The following is a 6,417-nucleotide window of genomic DNA, read 5'->3' on the forward strand; positions in this document are numbered from 1 at the left end:
TAGAAAATTTTGTAGACTACTTGATTGTGCTGGTCTCGGTGAAAAGTAACAAAAAATCGGCAGGTATGTATTATTAAAGGGTATAGGTTTTTTATTACAAAATTTTCGGCGATATCTACGAGAAAAGATGTCTCTAATAAGTACACAAACAATACCTTGAATTCTTCAATAAATATGTGTAAAAGTTTTAATAAATCATGACATGTCTCTATTAATTTACAAATTGCAACCGTTATTGAAACATAACTGCGCCAAACACCGTATGCAACCAAATTCATTTGAAATTCGGTGAAAATGGATGTTGAACAGAGGAGTAAACAAAGATGGTGCATATAATTTAAAAAATGTATACGTTTTTTGTTTCATTTTTGCATGATGTTCAATGAAATCATACTATTATTTCTCCATGTTTGAATAATATTCATAACATATTCATATTCTTGATTCTGTCACATTCGCCCGAAAACCATTCGCCCGAATGACAAACGCCCGAATTCCAATCGCCCGAATAGACCATTCGCCCGAAAAGACCATTCACCCGAATGACCATTCGCCCGAAAAGACCATTCGCCTGAAAGACCATTCGCCCGAAAGTCATCCGCCAGTTCCATGCAATTTCTTTGAACATGTTTTCTTTCTGGTTTATCATGATGAAAGCTTAAGGACAGACGCATGTGTCGCTTAGTATCCGACTAATGGTGTACTTAGTATCCGACCAATCGCAAGAACAGCGGGACTAACGCCAATAATAATCATAAGCTTAGTTTGAAAGAACGGCCTATGTTTTGAAGAAGGCCTAATTTCTTGTTTGTTGATCGAGAGGATAACGCCAAAACTTCAGCATAGAGTAGTCAACACTTTTAACTTAATAGTGTTCACGACTGATCTACTCGGAATTACTACGTTTCGTTAAAATGAACAATAGTTCATAAAAAATAAAATGCGGATGCAGAAAAAACACCAAAATCGCGAGAATGCAGCATTCTTATTTGAATAAGCTGTTCTTTTGAAACCATGGTTTGAATCCAAGGTTTAAAAATAAAACGTCAAGGTTCCCCATAAAATAACAACTTAAAAGAACAGCCCAGGATTTTAAGAAGGGCAAATTTCTGGTAAAAAATAACATCAAATTGAATTAGATTTCCTTGAAGATAGAACTAGAAAGAAAAGCCTATTAACAAAAGAAGGGACAATTCCAATAAATGTTTCCATAGCTATATTGTTGAAAATGTCTATAACAGTATAAGTCTTATATCAGACTGTGTTCAAAGAAAGAAATACGCGTGGACGACGCCTAAATTGATTTCAGAAAAGTATTTTCAAAATTATTATGATTTTCGGGCGAATGGCCTTTCGGGTGAATGGTCTTTTCGGGCGAATGGTATTTCGGGTGAATGGTCTTTTCGGGCGAATGGTCTATTCGGGCGAATGACTTTCGGGCGTTTGTTACATTCGGGCGTTTGTCAATCGGGCATTTGGAATTCGGGCGAATGGTTTTCGGGCGAATGTGACAGAACCCATATTCCTCGCACAAAAATATGTACAGTGTACATTAGGCCTGTCCAGCTTTTCAAAAATGTTCTCTGATTCTCAAGTCCACCCCCATATTTTGATTGGCATCCTAAAAGAAGTATCTGGTCAAAATTTCAGCCAAATCCATTGAACTTAAGAGGTGCATCAAATCAATTTTGTGTTTTTCGACTATTTTTGAACTTCAAAAAATCATAACTACACTAAAACATGTCAAAACTTAATTCTTTCGGCAGAAATTGAAAGCTATACTTGTTTGCTACAACTTCTCATAACAACGTGTGCCAATAAAATTGAAGGAAACATGTGTAATTATCACTTTTGTAATCAGAAAAACCTTGAAAAGTTGAATTTTTGATAGATTTCGTTCTGGAACACCCTAATATACTTAATAAGTTGGATTTTTCAAAACGGCATCATATTCTCCAATGTTTTTTGGTTATTTGCTTTTTTAACACAAATGCTGTGGGAGTTGAGCAAAAATTACTAAAATTCATGAAAGCCAAATGTGGCCTAAAAACTAGCTTTTTGGAGGCAATCACGTTGTGGCGCGAAATTGTACTGAACGTAGTAGCTTTGCTTCCTTGTAGTTTGCCTTGGCTACCCCCTACCACGGGTGATAACAAACAAGCGCGATGACAGGTGTTGGCTATCATATCAGTGCTGACGCGATGCCACTTTTTGCGCGCCAAAGCGTGATTGCACCCAAAAAGCTAGTTTTTAGGCCACATTTGGCTTTCACGAATTTTAGTAATTTTTGCTCAACTCCCACAGCATTGGTGTCAAAGAAGCAAATAACCAAAAAACATTGGAGAATATGATGCCGTTTTGAAAAATCCAACTTATTACGTATATTAGGGTGTTCCAGAATGAAATCTATCAAAAAATCAACTTTTCAAGGTTTTTCTGATTACAAATGTGATAATCACACATGTTTCCTTCAATTTCATTGGCATACGTTGTTTGGAGAAGTTGTAGCAAACAAGTATAGCTTTCAATTTCTGCCGAAAGAATTAAGTTTTGACATGTTTTAGTGTAGTTATGATTTTTTGAAGTTCAAAAATAGTCGAAAAACACAAAATTGATTTGATGCACCTCTTAATTTCAATGGATTTGGCTGAAATTTTGACCAGTTACTTCTTTTAGGATGCCAATCAAAATATGGGGGTGGACTTGAGAATCAGAGAACATTTTTGAAAAGCTGGACAGGCCTAGTGTACATTACTAAGAATGATTAGTTAAATGACTCATTGTTGTCAGTATGAACATTTTTTTACAAACCGTAGCAACAAAAGTTGTTTTAGCCCGTAATGCGTGAAACCCATAATGTTATACATCAACCATAACCATTAGGGTGGCCCACACTTGTATGAAAAACAAAAAATTCGAAAAATGCCAAGTCTTACCTCCTAAATCAATTGTTTTGAACTCCCAGAAGCTACGTTCAAAATTTGAGCAAAATCGGTTGAGCCTAAGGGGGCGCTCAAAACGCTTGAAGTTTGTATGGGAAAACTTGGCCAAATGTATGCAGAAATTTTAAGTTTTCGAACTCTGCCGCTAGGTGGCGCTGTAAGCGTTCAATAATCAACCCCTTTGGTATTATTGTAGGTGACTATATACTAAAGAACTTTTTCGAAGACCGCGAAGTGATCCGACGACTGTGAAAAAAGTTATACCCAAGACAAAGTGAGGCAAAGTATTGAGATTTCATTATTGATATTATTCCTTTACATGTATTGGAAAAATAACAATAAAGTTTATCCTCACTTTACCTAGGGTATAACTTTTTTCACAGGCGTTGGATCACTTTGCGGTCTTGGACAAAGTTGTTTGGCATATAGTCACCTACAATAATACCAAAGGGTTTGATTATTGAACGCTTACAGCGCCACCTAGCGGAAAAATTCAAAAACTTTAAGTTTCTGCATACATTTGGCCAAGTTTTCCCATACAAACTTTAAGCGTTTTGAGCGCCCCCTTAGGCTCAACCGATTTCGCTCAAATTTTGAACGTAGCTTCTGGGAGTTCAAAACAACTGATTTAGGAGGTAAGAGTTGGTATTTTTCGAAATTTTTGTTTTTCATATAAGTGTGGGCCACCTTAATAACCATACATACCTTGTTGAATGTTATGAGAATGATTTTTAAAATTGGGATAAATTAATTAATATTTATAATTTTGTATTCGGTGTTCTTTGGTTTTAAGCAGTATGATTTGGATGCATGGTCAATATTCGTGTTTATTTACTCTTTTCGTTAAGGGATCTAGTTTTGCCCGACAAAGAAAAAAACAGAACCTTTTAATCAGAATCCTTTTAGCAATTAAGTTGAATGTCATAAAACATTAAACTTTCTAACTTGCACATGAATAACATTCCCTGAACAAACGACCATATCATACATTGATCACTTGATTTAAATCCCAAACAGAGAAAATAAAATGTTTTCTTATACCTACACATATAATAACAAAATTATGCTGTAAAAAAACTTAAACGATTCGATGGAATACTATTTTATATGCAATGAAGTATGTTATTTTACATGGCGATCGATAGGCAGTATTATAAATTTTTATTACGACTGGATCGTCAAAATGCAAGTCATTTGAGAAAGATTTGAGTTATGTTTAAAAACAACAACATATTAAAGCATTTTATATTACCTACTAGCATTCCCAACACATTAAATCCGCATTGCTTTACATACACAACGAGCGCAATCATAAAATCCATACCCGACAAGCGTTCTCTTGCTTTCTCTTGGGTTCTCTTGCGTTCACATGCGTCGAAGCAGCTCCATCGCATCACCGCACTCATCGCAACTCATCTACTATGTGCGGTTCATGCGTTCTGCATATAGTTTCCACAGAGTGTGCTTCGACGCTTATCCGATCTCTTATCTCTTTGCATCGCACCTTACCCACTATGCGCTCAACGTAAGTCGACAGAAACGTGTTTGTTTACGCAATGTTGATGTGACCTGTGTTGATCTTCATATGAATATAAAATATTTATGTTTCTCTTTTTTCTTCGTTTACAGGGAAATGATGATCGTCTTCATATATGACACAATGAAAAACGACGAGTTTCATGACCCGGTGAAATCTGTTATTTATTTTCACCCGTCTTGGGTTTCGGAAACTCAAAAAATGCTTCTATGCGGCCAGTTAATGGTAAGTTGAACGAAAACTAAGCAGCCCCCATTCACACAACAGTTGCAACAGTCCCATGTGAATAGGAAAACCAGCAAACATGGGACTGTTATGCCTGGTTTAGACGGTGTAAATGACATGATTCAAGCCAATGGAAAATGCCCAAATTGAATGCGAATTGAACGTGTAAACACCGCCATTCATCTCACTTGAGCAACTGGCTTGACTTGAACGAAAGTTGAACATGTTGAACTTTTTCATTCAAGTCCAAACGAAATCATCTTACTTGCCTCGTCTAAATCTACGATTCATGTGAGTTGAATTCAAATCATCTGTCAAGCGAGATAAATTCAATTCAGTTTGCTTACGTACCGCACGAGTTGTACAATGTACTTGCTTCAACTGAGATGCATTTAAGAGCATGCAAGTGGACACTCAAGTCATTTGCTGAGTCTAAACACGTCATTCCATTGGATTATTATTATTATTATTATTATTATTATTATTTTATTATAGAGATTTTCAGCCCTAGGCTGGTTCATCTCTTTTTCCATTGGATTGAATTTAACAGTCTAAACCAGGCTTTATGCGAATAGGGGCAGTAAGGGTACCGCTTCTAACCAAAATAATTCTCATTCAAGGGGACAGCACATTTTCTGAGCGAAACGCTTTTCAAACCAAGAATAATTTCTCTACAAAGTGGAAAGTTTGCGATTAAATCTTTCGGAAGATTTTTGCTGGCAAGTATCATTGTTTGTTTTACACATGTATGCTTTATACATATGAGGGTGTGTCGACGTTGTATGGGAAAATTTAAAATTCATCAGATCCAATCAGATCAAAATTTTTTGGTGCCTTTTGGAGTCCAAATTAACTGTGCACAATTTGGGCATGATTGGTTTAGCCTACATTTTGCGTATCGCGATTGAAGTTAGTATGGGATTTTACATGGGAAAACATATATACATACATTTATTTGTTCCACATCATTGAGACAAGACATAATCAACAATAGTACGCCACAATACTCGGTTTGTGGCTGCCGCTCTCCATCCTCGGTCACGCCCAATGCTCGCCAAGTCACGCTCCACCTGGTCCGCCCATCGTGCTCTCTGCGCTCCACGCCTTCTTGTGCCAACCGGATCCGTTGCAAACACCAGCTTTGCAGGGTTGTTGTCCGGCATTCTTGCAACATGCCCTGCCCACCGTATCCTTCCGGCTTTGGCCACCTTCTGGATGCTGGGTTCGCCGTAAAGTGCAGCGAGCTCGTGGTTCATCATTCTCCGCCACACACCGTTCTCCTGCACACCGCCGAAGATCGTTCTTAGCACGCGTCGCTCGAAAACTCCGAGTGCTTGTAGGTCCTCCTCGAGCATGGTCCATGTCTCGTGCCCGTAGAGGATTACCGGTCTTATTAACGTTTTGTACATGGTGCATTTGGTGCGTGGGTGAATCTTTTTCGACCGCAGTTTCTTCTGGAGCCCGTAGTAGGCCCGACTTCCGCTGATGATGCGCCTCCGAATTTCACGGCTCACGTTGTTGTCAGCCGTCAGTAAGGATCCGAGGTAGACGAATTCCTCCACCACCTCGAAAGTATCCCCGTCTATCGTAACATTACTACCCAGACGGATCCGGTCGTGTTCGGTTCCGCCTACCAGCATGTACTTTGTTTTTGAGGCATTCACCACCAGTCCGACCTTTGCTGCTTCGCGTTTCAGGCGGGTGTACGGTAAA

This window comes from Aedes albopictus, chromosome 2, assembly GCF_035046485.1.
Source record: "Aedes albopictus strain Foshan chromosome 2, AalbF5, whole genome shotgun sequence".
In the NCBI taxonomy this organism is placed as follows: domain Eukaryota; kingdom Metazoa; phylum Arthropoda; class Insecta; order Diptera; family Culicidae; genus Aedes; species Aedes albopictus.